Here is a 19,845-nt window from a genome sequence, read left to right as displayed (position 1 = left end):
CTTCTTGATTCTCAAGAGCTGGGTTATGTTGTCTCCGCAGGAGTAGGACTAGGCAGAATGACAAAACGTTCTGGCTCCACCCTAGGGGCAGTCCCTGAGGGTATATCCTCCCTCTCTCTGCTACAGGGAATCAGTTTTTTTCTGTCTAGTCAGGAGTAAGGACCTAAGTTCCTTGCTGGGATCTTTTGGTCCTGGCAAGACTTTTTTTCTTTAAGAAAAAGACATTTTTTAGGTAGTTTTCTCCAGTGTTTTTTTCCTGTGAGATCTTCAAGCAAAAATGCCGGACTGGGCGACACTTGTGGTCACCCCAGCCGGCCTACGAGCGCGCGCAGACCATGGCATTGCGCTTGGTCGGCCGCGACATATTCAAGTAAGTATGCGGGGCCGGGCGACGGGCTGGATGTTGAGATCCAGTGGTCACCCCGGTTTCTGCCTAAGAGCGCGTGCAGACCAGTGCGCTGAGTCGGCCGCGACGGAGTCCCAGCAAAGGGACTGACTTTGCGAGTTAAAAGCTCGCTGGGACGCCAGGTACCAGAGAGTCGAGGCGTCCACAAAACCCCCACCCCGGTGGAGAGGGTATTGTGAAGAGAGGGTGCCTATCGGTTCGGTATGGTGAGTAAACGTTCCCTTTTTTCCTCATTATGAGGCAGTATATATTATGGGCCCCTCCATATATGGTCAGTATATATCTGATACTTACAAGTCCCCCTTGTAATACAGCATGTGTTTGTGGGAAGTGGACTTGGTTCAAGAGCTAACACTCTACCCAGCAGACTGTAAATTACAGCAGACATAGGAGGTATAATCCTACCTTATGTGCAGTGTATCTCTGTAGATCCATATGTCACCTCTTAGCAGAGTGCAGGTGGATGTGCTGGGAAGACGATATCGGCGGTCCGCCGCCATTTTGCCGTAGACCGAATGCATGTATGTCCTCAGGTCACGCCGGCCGCCATGTTTTTGGAGTCTTATGTCTCTTCTATGGGGGCGGCCATGTTTTGTGAGCCCAGCTACCTCGTGGAGGGCTGGGAACGCCGGAAGGCGTACACAGGGGGCGGAGCCACGCCTTCTGCCCGGGAAAAAAGCAAACAGCTCCTTCCAGTCTGTGTAAGACAGACGCTGACTGCAGTTTGTTGGAAACTGCACTGCATCGGTTGGTGAGCCTTGGGGGTCCCTCTCTCTCTCTCTGGGATCGAGAAGCAGGTACTCTGAGGGGCGCTATTGCGCTAGGGGGAGACACACAAAAAAAAAAAAGAAAAAGTTTTTTTGTTTTTACTGGCAAAGGTGTCCTGTATTAACATGGACCCTGCCACTCATGTATCTCCTCCGGATCCCCTCGAAGGGTCTGCGGGATCCTCCAGCACCCCATTGACAATTGAATCTTTGTCAGCTATTATGGAAACTTTTGTGTCCCGGGTGGAAGTGGCTTGTCAGGGACAGGGCGCAAGAAAGCGACCCCCGCCTAACCCCTTATTATCTGAAACTTCGGATTCAGACTCTGAGCCTATTTCTGCAGTTGCAGGTACTTCATCTGGTATTGGTGTCTCGGGTCCTGTCTCTTCAGACAGTGAGGAGGATGTTTCGGCATCCGCCATAGCCCGAGAGGAAGCGTTGGTAAACGCACTCATTGTATCTGTTCAAGAGACTTTAAGGTTACAGGGTACTCCATCGGAAATAGCTGAAACTGAGATCCCTTTTGGGACTAAAAAGCGCATCAAGGTGGCGAAGGTTTTTCCATTGCCCAAATGTTTTGGCAATCCAATCGAAGAAGAATGGCGTCTGCCAAAACGCACTTTTACTATTTCTAAACGCATTAACAGGCGTTATCCGTTTGAGGAAACCCTTATTAAGAAATGGACAGAACCACCTGTGGTGGATTCACCTATTGCTAGATTGAATAAAGCCACGGTTATTCCTTTAGAAGACGCTCCGTCTTTTAAAGATCCAGTGGATCGCAAGATAGAAGCTATGTCTCGCACCATGTTTTCCTTGATTGGATCAGCTTTCAGACCAATAATTGCTATTGGTCTGGTTTCGCAGGCTGTAACTGAATGGACCAAGTGGTTACGCCGGGACTTAGAAGAAGTCCCTCAGGCGGTATCAGATTTGTTGGAACAAATGATACAGGGGTTACAGTTTGTATGTGATGCGGCGTTAGACGCCACTCCATTAATGGCGCGAGCATCAGTCTCAGCAGTGGTTCTCAGGCGTACACTGTGGCTAAAAGGTTGGTTAGCCGACCAAGGTTCCAAAAAAGCATTGGCTAATATCCCCTTTTCAGGAGAGCGTCTATTTGGAGCTAACTTAGATGAGATCATTAAGGATCTCACCGGTGGAAAAAGCACCTTTTTACCGCAAAATTTTAAAGGTAGAGGAACTCGTCAAAGACGAGGGCCTTCTTTTTCTGCTCACAAGAGGTTTTTTCGTCCAGCGGGTGAAAAAACGAAGTCCTCCAAAGCTCCTACAGGAGGCGTCAGGGGTCGTTGGTCGGGCAAGCAAAAGCCCGCCCCCTCCAGACCTGAAGATAAACCATCCAAAGCCTGAAGGTGCGCCCCCACCCATAACTGGGGTGGGGGGACGTCTTCGCCGGTTCCCGGATCCATGGCTTTCCAGAATCCCGGACAATTGGGTTTGCGAAGTCATAAGGTCAGGGTACAAGATCGAGTTTCGATCTCTCCCACCGGCGCGATTCTTCCCTTCCAATATCCGTCTATCCGCAGATCGTTTAGAAGATCTGAGGAGAGCAGTCACAGATTTACTACAACAAGGAGTGGTAGTCCACGTTCCTTGGACAGAACGATTTCAAGGGTTTTATTCAAACCTGTTTACAATACCCAGGAAAGAGGACAAAGTGCGTCCAATTCTGGACTTAAGAGCACTCAATTCTTTCGTCAACATAAGAAGATTCAGAATGGAGTCCATTCGCACGGTAGCAGCCTTCCTGCATCCAGGGGATGTCCTAGCGTCCATAGACATCAAGGACGCCTATCTTCACATTCCCATTTTCGCAGGACATCAGCGTTTTCTACGCTTTTCTGTAGAGGAGAACCACTATCAGTTTGTGGCGTTACCTTTCGGTCTCGCCACGGCTCCGCGGGTCTTCACAAAGGTGTTGGCCCCAATGTTGGCACTTCTGCGCCAAAGAGGTATATCGATTCTAGGTTACCTAGACGATCTTCTGCTTCATGCAGAGTCTCCTCAGACCTTGCTACAAAACATAGAAATTACTATGATTTCTTTACAGGAATTCGGGTGGCTGGTGAACCAGCAAAAGTCATTTCTGGTTCCCACCCAGAGGCTCGAATATCTGGGTCTAATTCTAGACACAGTCAGGACGAGAGTTTTCCTTCCGGTAGGGAAACTTCGAAAGATTCAATCAGCAGTCCAGTTGTTACTATCCAACAGCTGGTCTTCCCTTCGGACGTGCATGAGGGTTCTGGGGTTGATGGTGGCTTCATTCGAAGCAGTCCCATTTGCCCAGTCCCATACCCGAATTCTTCAGCAAGAGATTCTTCTCAGATGGAATCGGAATCCGGAATCCCTGGACAATCAGATACGATTGAGCAAACAGACCAGAGAGTCTCTGGTTTGGTGGCTTCGGTCTCCAATGCTCAGCCAGGGAAAGTCATTTCTGCCAATATATTGGACGATAGTGACCACGGATGCCAGTCTATCCGGATGGGGAGGAATTCTTGGTCAGTTATCTGTCCAGGGACTTTGGTCCCCGGAAGAATCCAGGTTACCGATAAATGTATTGGAACTGAGAGCGATCAGACTTTGTCTGATTCACTGGACCGAGCAGCTCCAGGGCAGCCCGGTTCGGATCCAGTCGGACAATGCCACGGCCGTGGCTTATGTCAATCATCAGGGGGGCACCAAGAGTGTCCGAGCGGGCAAAGAAGTGGCTTGCATTCTTCGCTGGGCGGAACGATTTGTTCCAACAATCTCTGCGGTGTTCATTCCGGGGGTGGAGAATTGGCAGGCAGATTATCTCAGCCGTCAGACCCTGGATCAGGGGGAATGGTCCCTCCATCCAGACGTTTTCCACCAGTTGTGCCTACGGTGGGGCACCCCGGATGTGGATCTGTTGGCATCACGATTCAACAGGAAAGTTCAGAGATTCGTGGCTCGCTCCCGCGATCCTCTAGCAGAGACCGCAGACGCACTGATCGCCCCGTGGGGGCAATACCAGCTAATATATGCCTTTCCTCCTCTCGCGTTACTGCCAAGACTTCTTCGCAGGGTAGAGGAGGAAGGAATCCCAGTAATCCTGGTAGCTCCGGACTGGCCTCGTCGAGCTTGGTACGCCGACATGGTCAGACTGGTGGCGGACGTCCCATGGAGACCTCCTCTCAGGGAGGATCTACTGTCTCAGGGACCGATCTTCCATCCTGCTTTACGATCGCTGGCTTTAACGGCCTGGCTATTGAGACCCAGGTGCTGAAGGACAAAGGTTTGTCAGCTTCCGTTATTCCTACTCTAGTTGAAGCAAGGAAAGTGACTTCCAGAAAGATTTATCATCGCACATGGAAGTCCTACATTGCATGGTGTGAACCTTTGGGGTTCCGTCCTCGGTCTTATTCGATTAGCCGAATATTGGCTTTTCTGCAACAAGGGGTTGAGCAGAAACTGGCCTTGAGTACTATCAAGGGTCAGGTCTCAGCATTAGCCATCTTCTTTCAGAAGCCTTTGGCTACTCATTCCTTGGTGCGGAATTTCATCCAGGGGGTGCGACATCTGGCTCCGCCAGTGCACGCGCCGTTACCCCCCTGGGATCTTAATCTAGTGTTGTCGGTTCTTCAGAAACCTCCCTTTGAAGATATTAGGGAGATTCCTCTACCCACGTTGTCCCAGAAGGTGGCCTTCTTGGTGGCTATTACTTCTGCACGCAGGGTGTCAGAACTGGCCGCATTATCTTGTCGTTCACCATATCTGGTGGTTCATAGAGATAAGGTGGTTCTTCGTCCGAATCCATCCTTCCTACCAAAAGTGGTTTCAGAATTTCATCTGAATGAAGAAATTGTATTACCTTCCCTGTGTCCTAAGCCCAGTCATCCTCGGGAATTTGCTTTGCACTCCTTGGATGTGGTCCGGGCGATCAGGGTATACTTGAAAACGACACTCGTTTCGCAAGACGGATTCACTTTTTGTGATCCCAGATGGACCCAAAAAGGGGTTGCCTGCTTCTGCCGCGACCATTTCCAGATGGATCAGACAGACGGTAGTGCAGGCTTATTCTATTAAGGGTCGGGAGCCCCCGTTCCCTGTTAAGGCGCACTCCACTCGGGCACTTAGTGCGTCATGGGCCTTTCGCCATCAGGCGTCAGTGGTCCAGGTGTGCAAGGCGGCTACCTGGTCGTCGGTGCATACCTTCTCTAAACATTATAAAGTTGATGTAATGGCATCGTCTGATGCCTCATTTGGCCGCAAGGTTTTGCAGGCCGCAATTTGAGGAGACCAGTGGTCTACCTCGAGGGTTTTTTTCCGTTGGAAAAATTTTTCTTTAGCCTCATTCTTTGTTTATAATGAGCCTTTAAAACTTCGTTTGGCACCGGTTGGGCCTTCTAGATTGGATTTGATTTTGTCAATCCCACCCCTCATTTGTGGCACTGCTTCTGGATGTCCCAGCTCTTGAGAATCAAGAAGACTACGTCTGTCAATGAGCGATAGAGAAAAATGGATTTTTGTAAGAACTTACCGTAAAATCCTTTTCTCTTAAGCTCATTGACAGACGTAGTACCCGCCCCTCTATCATTGAGTTGGGTTGGGTTAAATTCTCTGTACTGCTTTAAACAGAACTGATTCCCTGTAGCAGAGAGAGGGAGGATATACCCTCAGGGACTGCCCCTAGGGTGGAGCCAGAACGTTTTGTCATTCTGCCTAGTCCTACTCCTGCGGAGACAACATAACCCAGCTCTTGAGAATCAAGAAGACTACGTCTGTCAATGAGCTTAAGAGAAAAGGATTTTACGGTAAGTTCTTACAAAAATCCATTTTTATTGGGATTTTATCTGATAGACCAACACAAAGTGGTATGTAATTGTGAAGTGGAAGGTAGAATGATTAATGGTTTTCAACATTTTTTACAAATATCTGAAAAGTGTGGCATGCATTTGTATTCAGCCCCTTGAGTCAATACTTTGTAGAACCACCTTTCCCTGTAATTACAGCTGCGTGTCTTTTTGGGGATGTCTATACCTGCTTTGCACATTTAGAATAAAAATTCTTCTTTGCAAAATAGCTCAAGCTCTGTCAGATTGGCTGGAGAGCTTCTGTGAACAGCAGTTTTCAAGTCTTGCCACCGATTCTCACAGATTCTCAATTGTATTTGGTTCTAGACTTTGACTGGGCCATTCTAACACATGAATATGTTTTGATCTAAAACATTGTATGCCCACCATGATGGGTGAAGCTTGGCCTATTACTTGTCAACGATGTTGGACTGTAAATACAGGTTCACGCTGTATCTCTGTTACATAGCTCTGTTGTAAAACTGAGCTATGTGTGGAATGTATTTACTTCAGTGTGTAAACTTTTCAAACTTGGCGCTAAAATTCAACCACTTAGAACTCAGTCTCAGATTTAGGCTCAGGTGCTACATCACACTACAGGTTATACACTTTAATGCCTAGAGCTGATAAGCAGCAGAGGGTAAAGGCTGGCTATTGCAACTTATTGACACTGTCCCTCCGTACAGGGGATGCTACAGTGACGTGTGCTAAGCTTCTTTTTTTGGTTGACTTTATATACTTATAATTGCATCTTTAGCTTTAAGGGGAACTCTGCTCTAAATTTCCCTGAAGACACCATGGGAGAATAAGGGATAGTGATGAGTTTGCCTATTGGCAGGATATAGGAAACTTAGTGGATTGGTGCAGAGAAAATAAATGTGGAGAAGACAAAGGAAACATTTGTAGATTTTGGTAAAAACTAGTTATAAGACAGTTGTGATTGATGGGACAGAGGTTATATATTCCATCTGGTTGGCAAGGTTTATCAGAGATTGTATTTCTTGAGGAAGCTATGGAAGTCTGGCTTTTCCGAGTGGGTCCCCCTCAGTTTTTATGTGGATGCCATTGAGCATGTGCTGACTTATCACCTGTGTGGCAAGAGATGTGCACAGTTCATGACCGAAATGCCTTACAGAGGGTGATCAAAACAGCGCTGAAGATTATTAAAGGGGCACATTTACCGAGTGTTGAACGGGGAGAGGAAGTGCCTTCGAAGAGCTATTAATATCCTGAAGGATATCTCCCATCCAGCGAATGCCTTGTTTACAAGGTTGCAATTTAGGACTATTCACTCTTGTACCACCAGGCTGCAAAACAGCTGCTTTTCGCAGTCCATACGGTTTTGAATGCTAAAAGCTTTTTAGGGTTAACTTACAGTGGATATAAAAAAAATCTACACACCCCTGTTAAAATATCAGGTTTCTGTGATGTAAAAAAATGACAAAGCTAAATAATTTCAGAACTTTTTCCATCTTCAATGTTACCTATAAACTGTACAACTCAGTTGAACAAACTAAAATCTTTTAGGTGGAGCGACGTAAAAATAAAAAAAAATGAAATATAGTTGCATAAATGTGCACATCCTTAAACTAATAATTTGTTGAAAAACCTTTTGATTTTATTTCAGCACTCAGTCTTTTTTGGATATGAGTCTATCAGCATAGCACATCTTGGCTTGGTAATATGCACATCTTGGCTTGGTAATATTTGCCCATTCTTCTTTGCAAAAACACTCCAAAGCTGTCCGATTGCGAGGGCATCTCCTGTGCACAGCCCTCTTTAGATCACTCCACAGATTTCCGATCGGATTCAGGTCTGGGCTCTGGCTGGGCCATTCCAAAACTTTAATCCTCTTCTGGTGAAGCCATCCTTTTGTTAATTTGGACTTATGCTTTGGGTCATTGTCATACTGAAAGATGAAGTTCCTCTTCATGTTCAGCTTTCTAGCAGAAGCCTGAAGATTTTTAGCCAATATTGACTGGTATTCGGAACTGTTCATAATTCCTTCCCTCTACCTTGACTAAGGAACCTGTTCCAACCAGAAAAAAACAGCCCCAAAGCATGATTCTGCCACCACTATGCTTCACTGTAGGTATGCCGTTCTTTTAGTGATGTGCCGTGTTATTTTTGCGCCAAACCAATCTTGTGAAATTATGGCCAAAAAGTTCAACCTTGGTTTTATCAGGCCACAACACTTTTTCTCACATGCGTTTGGGAGACTTCAGATGTGTTTTTGCAAAATGTAACTGGCTTGGATGTTTTTCTTGGTAAGAAAAGGCTTCCGTCTTGCCACTCTACCCCATAGCCCAGATATTTGAAGGTTATGGGAGATTGTTGTCACATGTACCACACAGCCAGTAATTGCCAGATATTCCAGCTCCTTTAATTTTGCTGTATGCCTCTTGGCAGCCTCCCTGATTAGTTTCCTTCTGGTCTTTTTATCAATTTTGGAGGGACGTCCAGTTCTTGGTAATGTTACTGTTGTGCCGTATTTTCTTCACTTGATGACTGTCATCACTTTGTTCCATGGTCTATCTAATGCCTTGGAAATTCTTTTGTACCCTTCTCCTGACTGATACCTTTTAACAATGAGATCCCTCTAATGCTTTGGAAGCTCTCTCCGGACCATGGCATTTGCTGTAGGATGTGACTAAGAAAATGTCAGAAAAGACCTACTAGAACAGCTGAACTTTATTTGGGGTTAATCATAGGCACTTTAAACGATGGCAGGTGTGTACTGACTCCTATTTAACATGAGCTTTGAATTTGATTGCTTAATAATGAAAACAGCTACATCCCCAGTTCTAAGAGGGTGTGCACACTTAGGGTCCTTTAACACGAACGATCCGCCTGTCAGTTTTTTAGGTGGACCTGATCGGATCCTCCATGCATCCCTATGGGGCAGACATGTCCGCTGACACCCACTGCCATCCACATCCGATCCTGTCTGTGAAATCCGGACGGATGGAAACCCTATTTTCCATCCGTCCAGGGGATCGGATGAGAGCGGACTGGCGGTCCGTTCTCATCCTATTCCCCATAGAGAGCAGGGGGGCTCTGACAACTCACTCTCCACACAGAGCGGAGAGGGAGCTTTCACCTGCCTGCTGAGCGGGGATCAGTGTATCGATCCCCCGCTGAGCAGTACGGAGTCCCCCTCCGTGTAAAAGGAGCCTAATTCAACCACATTTTAGTTTACCCACCCCCCCCCCCCCCCCCAAAAAAAAAAAGAAAAAGATTTTAGTTGGTTTTTCAATTGCGTTTCACAGTTTATACGGTAGGTCACATTTTCTTATCTTGTCTCATTTTTTTACATCACAGAAACCTGGCATTTTAACAGGAGTATGTATCCGGTGTCCGGATTTGTGGGAACCTGTAGGCCTCGTGGCACCACGCGAAGCTGCCATTTTCTTATGGTTTGCATTGCAAATAGCGGCGACCATGACAGTGGAGCCCCGTGGGACGCAATTTCGGCAATGGGAACTAGTGCTGCAATGATGCGTCGACGTAATCGATTACGTCGACTACAGAAATACATCAACGTGCGTGAAAGGCGTTGACGCGTCACGCGTGACGTCACGCCCCCTGCTCGCATTGCCGGCCAGGCCGATGCATTAATTGGGGCCGCTGTAGGCTGCACTGCCCGGCCCCCGCTGCGCTCCAGTATAGAGTGTCCGTCTCTTCTACGTCAGCCGCTGTGAGCGGCATGACGTCTCGGGGCAGCTGCGCCTGCGCGGCTGTGTATCAACTAAGCTGACTCTCTGTGGCTGCAGTCTGCTGCCAACGCCGATGATCCCTCCCACTGTCCCACACAGACGAGACGTCACGCGCCACTCCAGCAGCAGCAGCATGTAATCTCAGGTGAGCCTGAGGGGTCTGCACTGGGAGGGGGGCTTACTAAGTGGTCTGTACTAGGTGGGAGGGCTTACTGAGGGGTCTGTACTGGGTGGGAGGGCTTACTGAGGGGTCTGTACTAGGTGGGAGGGCTTACTGAGGGGTCTGTACTAGGTGGGAGGGCTTACTGAGGGGTCTGTACTAGGTGGGAGGGCTTACTGAGGGGTCTGTACTGGCATGGGACTTACTGAGGGGTCTGTACTGGGAGGGGGCTTACTGAGGGGTCTGTACTTTTTGTTATTCAAAGGATTAATTGGCTAATCAAAAAAAGAACACTCAATTAAGCAAAAAAATAAAAATAATCGTTAGATTAGTCGACTAATGGGAAAAATCGCTAGATTAGTCGACAGACAAAATAATCGTTAGTTGCAGCCCTAGTGGGAACCCCTCCTTATCCCCTGGTGCTGACTCTTTTTTTTAGCTTCCTGATTGCCGCACGTGTAGTGCAGATCCTCCTGGTGATTTGCAGGTGCCTGTGTCGGCGGGTGGTAAGTCTGGTAGGGTCCTTTACCCTTCTGCTGAGGATCGCTCTGTGCCTTGTGCTTGGCGACCGGGTGGTGCTACCAGTGTGGTGGTGTTTGTCCCTTACCAGTGTGTTACACTTTTTGTGGGGCCCCCCTGGTGACTCATGGAGTCTTTGGCGCACGTTTCCCCACCTGATTCCCTCTCTGAGGCTGCGGGGCCCTCCCTGGCCCAACCATCCATGCGTGCATGCACTGACAGTGGTCCTGGAGTCCTTTGTGTCCCAGGTGGAGGCGGCTTGGCAAGGGGCTAGCAAAAAGTGCCCCCTGCCTCATCTGTCTCATCAGATCCTGAATCTGATTCAGTCACCGTGGACGTGGGTCACTCAGCTGGGTTGGTGACCACGCTCCTGGAATGATTGTGGGGAGGATTCCTCCACATCTGCGACCGTGCTGGTAGATGCACTGATTGTATCTGTGTGTGAGACCCTGAAGATGGAGGACGCAGCTGAAGCTGCGATGGAGGCACAGGTACCCTTTGGCACTCACAAGCCATTCAGAGCGGCAAAGCCTTTCCCCGCCTATTTTGACAGAATTGTCGCTAAAGAGTGGAGGTGACCAAAGTGTCCCCATGGGGTTCCTAAGCACTTTACTAGGCGTTGCCCCTATGAGTAGTCCCTCCTTAAGAAGTGCACTGTGCCACTGGTGGACCCTCGGCTTTCCAGATTAATCAAGGCAACCATGATTCCGGTGGATGAGTCCTCGGCCTTTAAGGATCTGGAAGGCGGAGGCTGTGGTCCGCATTATGTACCCCTTTCGCTGGTTCCGCAATGAGGCCGGTATTTACCATTGCCCTCGTGCTGAAAACTCTGACTGAGTGGGCTAAGCTCCTACGCCGTGACCTGGAGGGAGAACAGCTTCCTCCTGCCTTTACTGAGCTTGGCAGACCAGCTGGTCCAGGGGTTGCAGTTTATCTGCGATGCCTTTTTGGATACGGCTCCCCTGTTTGCTCACCTCTCTGCTTTTGGCGGTGGTCCTTCGGCGTTTCTTTTAGCTCAAATGCTGGTCTGCGGATCAGACTTTGAAAAAGGCCCTGACTGATCTTCCCTTTCAAGGAGACTGTCTTTTTGGCGCTACCCTGGATGACATCATTAAAGGTCTCACGGGGGGGGGGGGGGGGGGAGTACCTTTCTTCCGCAGGCTGCTAAGGGCAAGGAACCTTGTCATAGATGTGGACCTTCTCTCTAGGCTTATGAAAAGTTTTTTTCGTCCCTCAGGGTCGACTGACAAGGGTTCGAAGCCTTTCAGGGCCTCCTCTGGCGGATCCAAACGAACCTGGTCTGGCAAACTGAAAGCAGGCTTCTCCAGACCCGCAGACAAGGCTCTTTCTGCATGAAGTTGTGCCCTCACCCATATATAGCCCACCCTGAGGGGTCGGTGTCTTCGCATTCTGACAGTGAAGAGGACCTGTCGTCCTCAGCCGCCACGCGGGAACGCGCATTGTTGGAAGCCCTTATAGTTTCAGTGCGGGAAACTTTCAAATTGACTGATGACTCCACAGCGCAGGGTATGTAGGTGTCTTTTGGCTCCTGCAAATCCCATAAATCAGGCAAGGTGTTCCCTTGTCCAGTATTGTTTCACAATATTGTGGATGTGTCAGGTAAATCAAAGACTGGCCAGTCTAGATTTGTAGACAAATCCTCGTCTGCATGAATGGGTACCCTCAAACGCTTCTGGGTTGGGGGAACATCTTTGCTTCTTTCTGGAACCTTGGACTTCCTTGATTTAGGACAAATGGGTTCACAAACTTATCCGATCAGGGTACAAGATCTAATTCCGGTCTTGTCCGTTGGACAGGTTCTTCCCTACCTATCTGCTCCTAACTCCAGATCGAGTAAGGGATCTATGGGAGGTGGTATGAGATCTACTGTCCCAAGGAGTGATTGTGCCAGTTCCCTCTCAGGAACACTTTAGAGTTTTTTTATTCAAACCTGTTTACTGTGCCTCAAAAAAAAGGACAACGTGCGTCCAATTCTGGATCTCAAGGCTCTGAGCAGCTTTGTGCGGGTTCAGAGGTTTCATAAGGAATCCATTTGCATGGTGGTGGCGTTAATACAACAGGGAGACTTCTTGGCCTCCATAAATATCAAGGACGCATATCTACACATCCCTATTTACGCTGGACACCAGCGGTTTCCTTGTTTTGCCATAGTAGAAGAGCATTATCATTTTGTGGCATTACCCTTTGGTCTAGCCTCCGCTCCCAGGGTGTTTACCAAAGTACTGGCCCCAATGTTTGCATTGTTGCGCCAACGAGTATCTGGACGATCTCTTGTTGAGAGCAGGCTCCCATTCAGCCCTGATGAGCGACCTGATGATCACTGCTCATCACTCCCTACAGAAGTTCAGGTGGAACATCAATTTCAAGAAATCCACCCTGATACCTTCCTTGAGACTGGATTATCTGGGCCTGACTCTGGATTCCGCTTTGAGGGTCTTTCTTCCCCTAGACAAGCTGCAGAAGTTGCAGTGGGCGATCCGGTTGTTGTTGGTAAACAATCTGTCCTCTCTGTGAACTTGCATATGGCCTTGGGTCTGATGGTATCAACCTTCGAGGCGGTTCCGTTTGCTCAGTTCCATACCAGACCATTGTAAAGAGAGATTCTTGTCAAATGGAATAAGGATCCAAAGTCCTTGGACACTTTTATTCGGTTGAGCTGCAATACGAGAACTGCTCTGTTGTGGTGGTTCCATTCTCCAGCACTGTGCCAGGGCAAGTCCTTCCTCCAGTTGTTTTGGACGGTGGTGACCACCGATGTCAGGCTGGGGCGGGGTACTGGGGAAGTTCTGTGCCCAGGGAACCTGGACAGTACAGTCCAAACTGCCGATAAATGTTTTGGAGCTCAGAGCAATAAAGCTTTGTCTGAGCCACTGGACGACTCGTCTGCAATATTGTCTGGGTTCAATCCGACAACGCCATGGCTGTGGCTTACCTCAATGACCAGGGGGGCACCAAGAGTGTCTTGGTGGCCAGGGATGTGGCTGAGATTTTGGCCTGGGCGTAAAAGTTTGTTCCAGCCCTCTCTGCTGTGCACATCCCAGGTGTAGACAACTGGCAAGCGGATTTCCTGAGTCGCCTGGTTTTGGATCAAGGGGAGTGGTCCCTACATCCAGAGGTGTTTCATCACCTGTGTATCCAGTGGGGCTTCCCGAGGTCTATCTGTTTTCTTTTCGTCTCAACAAGAAGGTGCAGAGGTTCATAGCCAGGTCTCGAGATCCTTCAGCCGACGCCACAGATGCACTGGTGGCTCCTTGGGGTCAGTATCGACTGATCTATGCGTTCCCTCTGCGGAAACTCCTGCCGAGGCTTCTCCGCAGGATAGAGGTGGAAGGGATTCCGGTCATTCTGGTGGCTCCAGACTGGCCTCGTCGCTCTTGGTACGCGGACCTGGTAAGGTTGGTCGTCGATGCTCCCTGGAGACTTCCTCTCAGGGAAGATCTGCTGTCTGAAGGTCTGATCTTCCATCCTGCTTTACAGTCGCTGGCTTTAACGGCATGGCTGTTGAAAGCCAGGTGTTGAGAGAGAGAGAGAGAAGTCTTTCTGATTCTGTGATTCCTACGCTTTTGAAGGCTAGGAAGTCGACTTCCAGAAAGCTCTATTATCTTACGTGGAAATCATACATTTCATTGTGTGAATCGCTGAAGGTGCACCCTCGCTTGTTTTCGATCACTAGGGTTTTGGCCTTCCTTGAACAGCAGTTGGCTTTGGGCATTATCAAAGGCCAAGTGTCAGCTTTGGCTGTATATTTCCAATGCCCTTTAGCTACGCATGCCCTGATTCATACTTTTGTTCAGGGTGTCTGACACATGACTCCCCCGACACGATCTCCGCTGCTTCCGTGGGATTTGAATTTGGTATTATCTCAAAGGATTGGCTGCGCCTGCTGCAACCATATTCAGATGGATCATGCAGATGGTTGTTCAGGCTTATTCGCTAAAGGGCCAGGTTCCTCCTTTCCCAGTGAAGGCGCATTCTACTAGGGCGCTGAGTGCCTCTTGGTCTTTTCGCCATCAGGCGTCAGTGCTGCAAGTGTGCAAGGAGGCAACTTGGTAGTCTGTGCAAACTTTCACAAAATTCTACAAAGTTGATGTTTTGGCATCTTCGGTTGGCTTCCTTTGGCCGCAAGGTTTTGCAGGCTGCTGTTTCAAGAGGATCTTTATTTCTCTTGAGGGTGTATGTTTTTCTGGGTGAGCTCTAGTTGTTCCTGGTTGAGCTCCATGTTACCTGGTTAGCTAAGTTTAGCCTTTGGGAAATGATGGCTTCTTTGCGTTATCTTCCCACCCCTCCATGAATATACTGCTTTGGGACATCCCTATAGTCTCTGAAGAGATGGAGCTGCATCTGTCGTTGAACGATAGAGAGAACTGGATTTTTGTAAGAACTTACTGTAAAATCCTTTTTTTCTGAAGTTGGACAGATGCAGCACCCGCCCCTCTACTTCTGAGTGAATGGGGTTTTTTGTATTCTAACACTGCTTGCCACTAAGCTGCTTGCTGATAGCAGAGTGTGTGGGGTAATGCCTGCAGGGACAGCCTCATAGGCGTGATTAATCTTTTTTCCTGCCTAGTACCTTTTCCTGATTGGAGGAGCATAACCCTATAGTCTCTGAAGAGATGGAGCTGCGTCTGTCGAACTTCAGAGAAAAGGATTTTACGTTAAGTTCTTACAAAAATCCAATTAATATTCAGGATCCTGCTTTTTCAGTGTAAGTGCCCTGAGACAAATATCCAGAATGGCTCTAATTTCCATTCACATGTGAAGAATCCTATGGCTAAAGGCTTGGACAGAAGACGTTGCTGACGTCTCTGATGAGTCACTTGACCAATTCATCAAAAAGGTTACAGGTCGGAGAGCTTTATTTTCTCTGTGGAAGGAAACAACCCCTTTCTCTTCAGGAACTCCTAGCTCCTCTAAATGCTGAGCACTTTCACACTTGATCCAGGCAACTTCAAAACCTAAGTTAATTCCTTTTGGGCACAAGGCATGGACTACAAAGGCCGCCAAGCCCCCTCCAATGCCCTCTCTACTTCTACTCTTGGTTGCGGAGTTATCTGTTGCAGTTTCCAGTTCTCTGAGTGACATGTCCCAGAGCTGTGGATTCAATCAGTTGTTTCAAAGGATCACAAAATAGAGTGCAAAACTGTACTGCTTCACTGCTTTTTCATTAAAATCAACCAAAAAATGACCAGGATCAGTCAGAATTCACAAGGCCCTGAACCACCTCTTGTCCCAGGGAGGAGTCATACCAGTACCACCACTGTATGGGGCCAGTAATTGCCTGACACAAGGAGAACATATGGCATCTGTGGACATTCAAGGTGGCTATCTACATGTTCCCCTTTTCCCACCTCTTTGGCGATTTCTAGGCTTTGTAGTGGGAGGCTATCACCTTTAGGTCATCACATTGCTTTTTCAACCTGTCCTCTACTCCCAGAGTGTTCACAAATAACTTGACACCCTTGCCATGCCCTTCTCATAACTCAGGGCATCCAGATGATGGACTATCTGGGCAACCTTCTGAAGGATTAATCTCCTTTACAACTCTCAGCAAATGTCCAAAAGACAATTTGGCTGGGTAATCAATAAATCTGCTTTACATCCATCCCTGTACCTTGAGTATTTGGGTATAATCCTCGATACATCTCAGGCAAAGCTTTTTCTTCCAGAAAAAAGCATTCTCTGAGAGCTCACGCTGTTTAACTGAGATCCCAAGAAACTCCCACAATGCGGTTTACATTGAGAGTTATGGGTCCAATGGTGGCCTCCTTTGAGGTAGAACCCTTTGCCCAATTCCACTCAAGAACTCTCTAACTGAATCAGCATGGAAAATGCAGGCTTTTTCCTGGATCTACCAATGCTCCTATCTACCTAAATAATAATGTCCTTGCCCGGTGGGCCACCACTCCATCTCTAACATTGGGAAAGTCTTACTTACATTTGGGAAGTTCTTACAACAGACAAAAATCTGTCAGGCTGTAGAGCTGTCTTTCAATCATTGGTGGGTCAGGGAACTTGTTCAAGAAACCAAACTCCCCATCAACATTTAATAGTAAGCTGTAATGTGCTGTGCCACAGTGGCATACAACAACCATGAAAGGAGCCTGGCTGCCCTGAAGGAAACAAACCAGATTCTCTGACAGAAATTCACTGGCCAACAATTTCTTCAGACTAATCTGTGCCTTCCCTCCATTAAACATTCCAAATTGCCTGGTCTAAACAAATACAGCAAGAGAGGAAGACCGACTCTACTGGTATTGAATATGCCCAGAAGAACCTGGTACACACATACTGACTTTTTGCAGATGACCCCTGGCTGCCTCCTAACAGGCCAGGTCTACTATCTCAAAGCCTTCTATTCCACACTGCTTCAGTCTCCGGCTTTAACGGCATGGCTGTTGAAACCCAGGTCTTAAAGGATAGAGGGATTTCTGAGTCTGATTCCTACCTTGCAAGAAAATGTACTATTGTATCTGGAAATCTTATTTCTCTGTCGCTCATTGACAGACGTAGTCCTCCTTGATTAATATCAACTCTGGTTATACTGCCCTCTACAGGAGTAGGACTAGACAGGAAAGAAAACGTTCTGGCCACACCTTAGGGGCAGTCCCAGAGGGTATATCCTCTCACTTCCTGCTACAGGATATCAGTTTTTTTCTGTCTAGTTAGGAGTAAGGACCTAAGTTCCTTGCTGGGATCTTTGGTCCTGGCAAGATTTTTTAGAAATACTTTTTTAGGCAGCTTTTCTTCTCCAGTGTTCCTGTGAGATCTTCAAGCAAGTACGCTGAAACTGGGCGACGGGCTGGATGTTGAGATCCAGTGGTCACCCCAGTTCAGCCTACGAGCGCGTGCAGGCCCTAGCTCCGCGCTTGGTCGGCCGCGACATAGTCCCACTGGACAGGGACTGACCCTGCGAGTTAAACGTCTCGCCTGGATGCCAATGACCAGTTACAAACTGAGTCACGGCGTCCGTATTGGTCGACAGCCCCCCCACTCCGGTGGAGAGGGGTTCTGTCAGGAGTTGGCGCCCGCCTGGTTCCCGGTATGGTGAGTAAAATGTTCCCCTCTCCCCCTGTCGGGTTTGCTGGTGGACGTGGGCCCCTCTCTGGGATGGATGGACGTGATCCTAACAGGTGTCATTGATCCCCCTCTTGAGAGCTTGGTTTGGGAGCTGACTATCTATAGTCACTATATGACACTGTAAGGAACAGGCATTACTGTTGAAGGTATAGAGGTATCCTATCTGACATAATGTGCTATACAGGCTGATGCCTATGCCTGGATTACCGCATCCGCAGGTCGCCATCCTTCCATAAAGCCGGTCACCTCCCGCAGACCGCACAGCCTCCCGCAGGCCGCACAGGCCGAGGACTACCTCCCGCAGGCCGCACAGGCCGAGCGCACACCTCCAGCAGGACGCTGCTACCTTGCAAACCGCCGCTATCCTCCACAGGCCGCCGCCATTTTCCCGCAGATCGCACGGGGCCGCCATATTGGCGTAGCCTCGTGTCTCCAGCATGGGGGCGGCCATGTTTGAGGTGACCAAACACCTCGAGGAGTAATTGGGAGGCGCCGGAAGGTGTGCAAAGGGGCAGAGCCGCCTCCTTGGCCCGGGAAAGCAAGCCAAAGACTTCCTGTCTGTAACAGACAGTGCTGGAAGCAGGGTGATAAGAAACTTCTGTGCATCAGGTGAGCCTTGGGGTCTCTCTCTCTCTCTGAGGGGTCCAAGCAGGTAACACTGAGGGGCGCTATTGCGCTGGGGGACTAAGTAAAAAAAAAAAAGAAAATGTTTTTTTCTTGCAATTATTTTTTTGTGTTTTCTGGCAAGTGTCTTGTTAATCATGAACCCTGCCACACGTATCCCCACCTGATCCCCTCGAGGTGGCCGCAGGACCCTCCAGTACCCCACTTGTGATGATGCATTATCAGCAGTTTTGGAGTCTTTGGTATCCCGGGTGGAGGTAGCCTGTCAGGGACGGGGGTCAAGAAAAGCGACCCCCCGCCTACCCCTATTTTTATCTGATACTTCAGATACGGATTCTGAGCTGGTCATTGCAGCCCCTTTTCTGGGGTTGTTGTCTCAGGTACAGTCTCCTCAGACAGTGAGGAGGACGCTTCTGCCTCCGTCATAGCACAAGAAGCGTTGGTGGAGGCACTAGTTGTGTCTGTCCGGGAAACCTTAAATCTTGAGGTTACACCGGCAGAGGTAGCTGAGACTGATATTCCTTTTTTGGTACTAGCAAGCCTACCAAAATGGCAAAGGGTTTCCCTTGCCCAAATGGGGTCGTCCGAAAACGAACCCCTGCTATTTCCAAACGCATTGCTAGGCGCTATCAGTTTGAGGAATCCCTCATTATAAAGATGGACGGTACCACCAATAGTGGACTCACCGATTTCCAGACTAAATAAAGCCACTGTTATCCCGTTGGATTGACAGAATGGGCACCACCCATCTCTAGGGTGGGAGGACGTCTTCACCGGTTTCCGGATCCATGGCTTTCCAGAATCCCGGATAAAGGGGTTCGCGAGGTCATACGGTCGGGATACAAGATCGAGTTTCGATCAATTCTTCCCTTCCAATATTCAACATCCCCGAGTCGCTTAAAAAGCTTTGCGGGGGACAGCTTGATGCAACAAGGAGTGGTAGTTCCCATTCCTTGGACAGTTTCAGGGGTTCTAGTCGAACCTGTTTACAATGCCCAGGAAAAAGGGCTAGGTGCGTCCAATTCTGGTCTTGGGAGAGATGGAGTCCATCCGAACAGTGGTGGCCTCCCTGCATCAGGGGGATTTCCTGGCGTCCATAGACATTTAGGATGCCTATCTTCATATCCCCATCTTCACAGGCTGGTTCCCACCAGGAGACTGAACTATCTGGGCCTAATTTTGGATACATCCCTGGCAAGAGTGTTTCTCCATGCGGAGAAACTCCAGAAGATTCAGTCAATGATTCGGATGTTGCTGTCCGTCAACTGGCTGGGACTGATGGTCGCCTCCTTAGAGGCAGTACCGTTTGCCCAGTCTCATACCCGAATTCTCCAAGAGGAGATTCTTCTCATATGGAATCGGAATCCCGATTCCCTGGACAATCTGATCCGATTGAGCGAGCGGACCAGGGAGGCTCTGGTCTGGTGGCTTCGGTCTCCGATGCTCAGCCAGGGGAAGTCATTTCTTCTGATAAATTCCAGGGTACCGATAAATGTGTTGGAACTGAGAGCGATCAGACTTTGTCTGATTTACTGGACCGAGCAGCTCCAGGGCAGCCCAGTTCAGATCCAATCGAACTATGCCACGGTCATGACTTATGTCAATCACCAAGGGGCACCAAGAGTGCCCTGGCGTCCATAGAAGTGGCCAACATTCTTTATTGGGCGGAACAGTTGTTCCAGCTCTCTCCGCGATATTTATCCCGGGGGTGGACAGA

The 19,845-nt window shown here is 48.7% G+C and overlaps 1 protein-coding gene across 2 annotated transcripts in view; it reads left to right on the top strand.

Moving 5' to 3' along the window:
• The window catches only part of WAPL (WAPL cohesin release factor), a 226,127-nt gene that overhangs the window by 175,098 nt on the left and 31,184 nt on the right, over positions 1-19,845 (top strand). The gene's annotated exons all lie outside the window — the stretch shown is intronic.

The sequence above is a fragment of the Pelophylax lessonae genome (assembly GCF_965119305.1).
Source record: "Pelophylax lessonae genome assembly, chromosome: 9".
NCBI classification, from domain to species: domain Eukaryota; kingdom Metazoa; phylum Chordata; class Amphibia; order Anura; family Ranidae; genus Pelophylax; species Pelophylax lessonae.
Note: the sequence above shows the minus strand (reverse complement) of the source record. Positions and strands in the feature narration are given on the sequence as shown.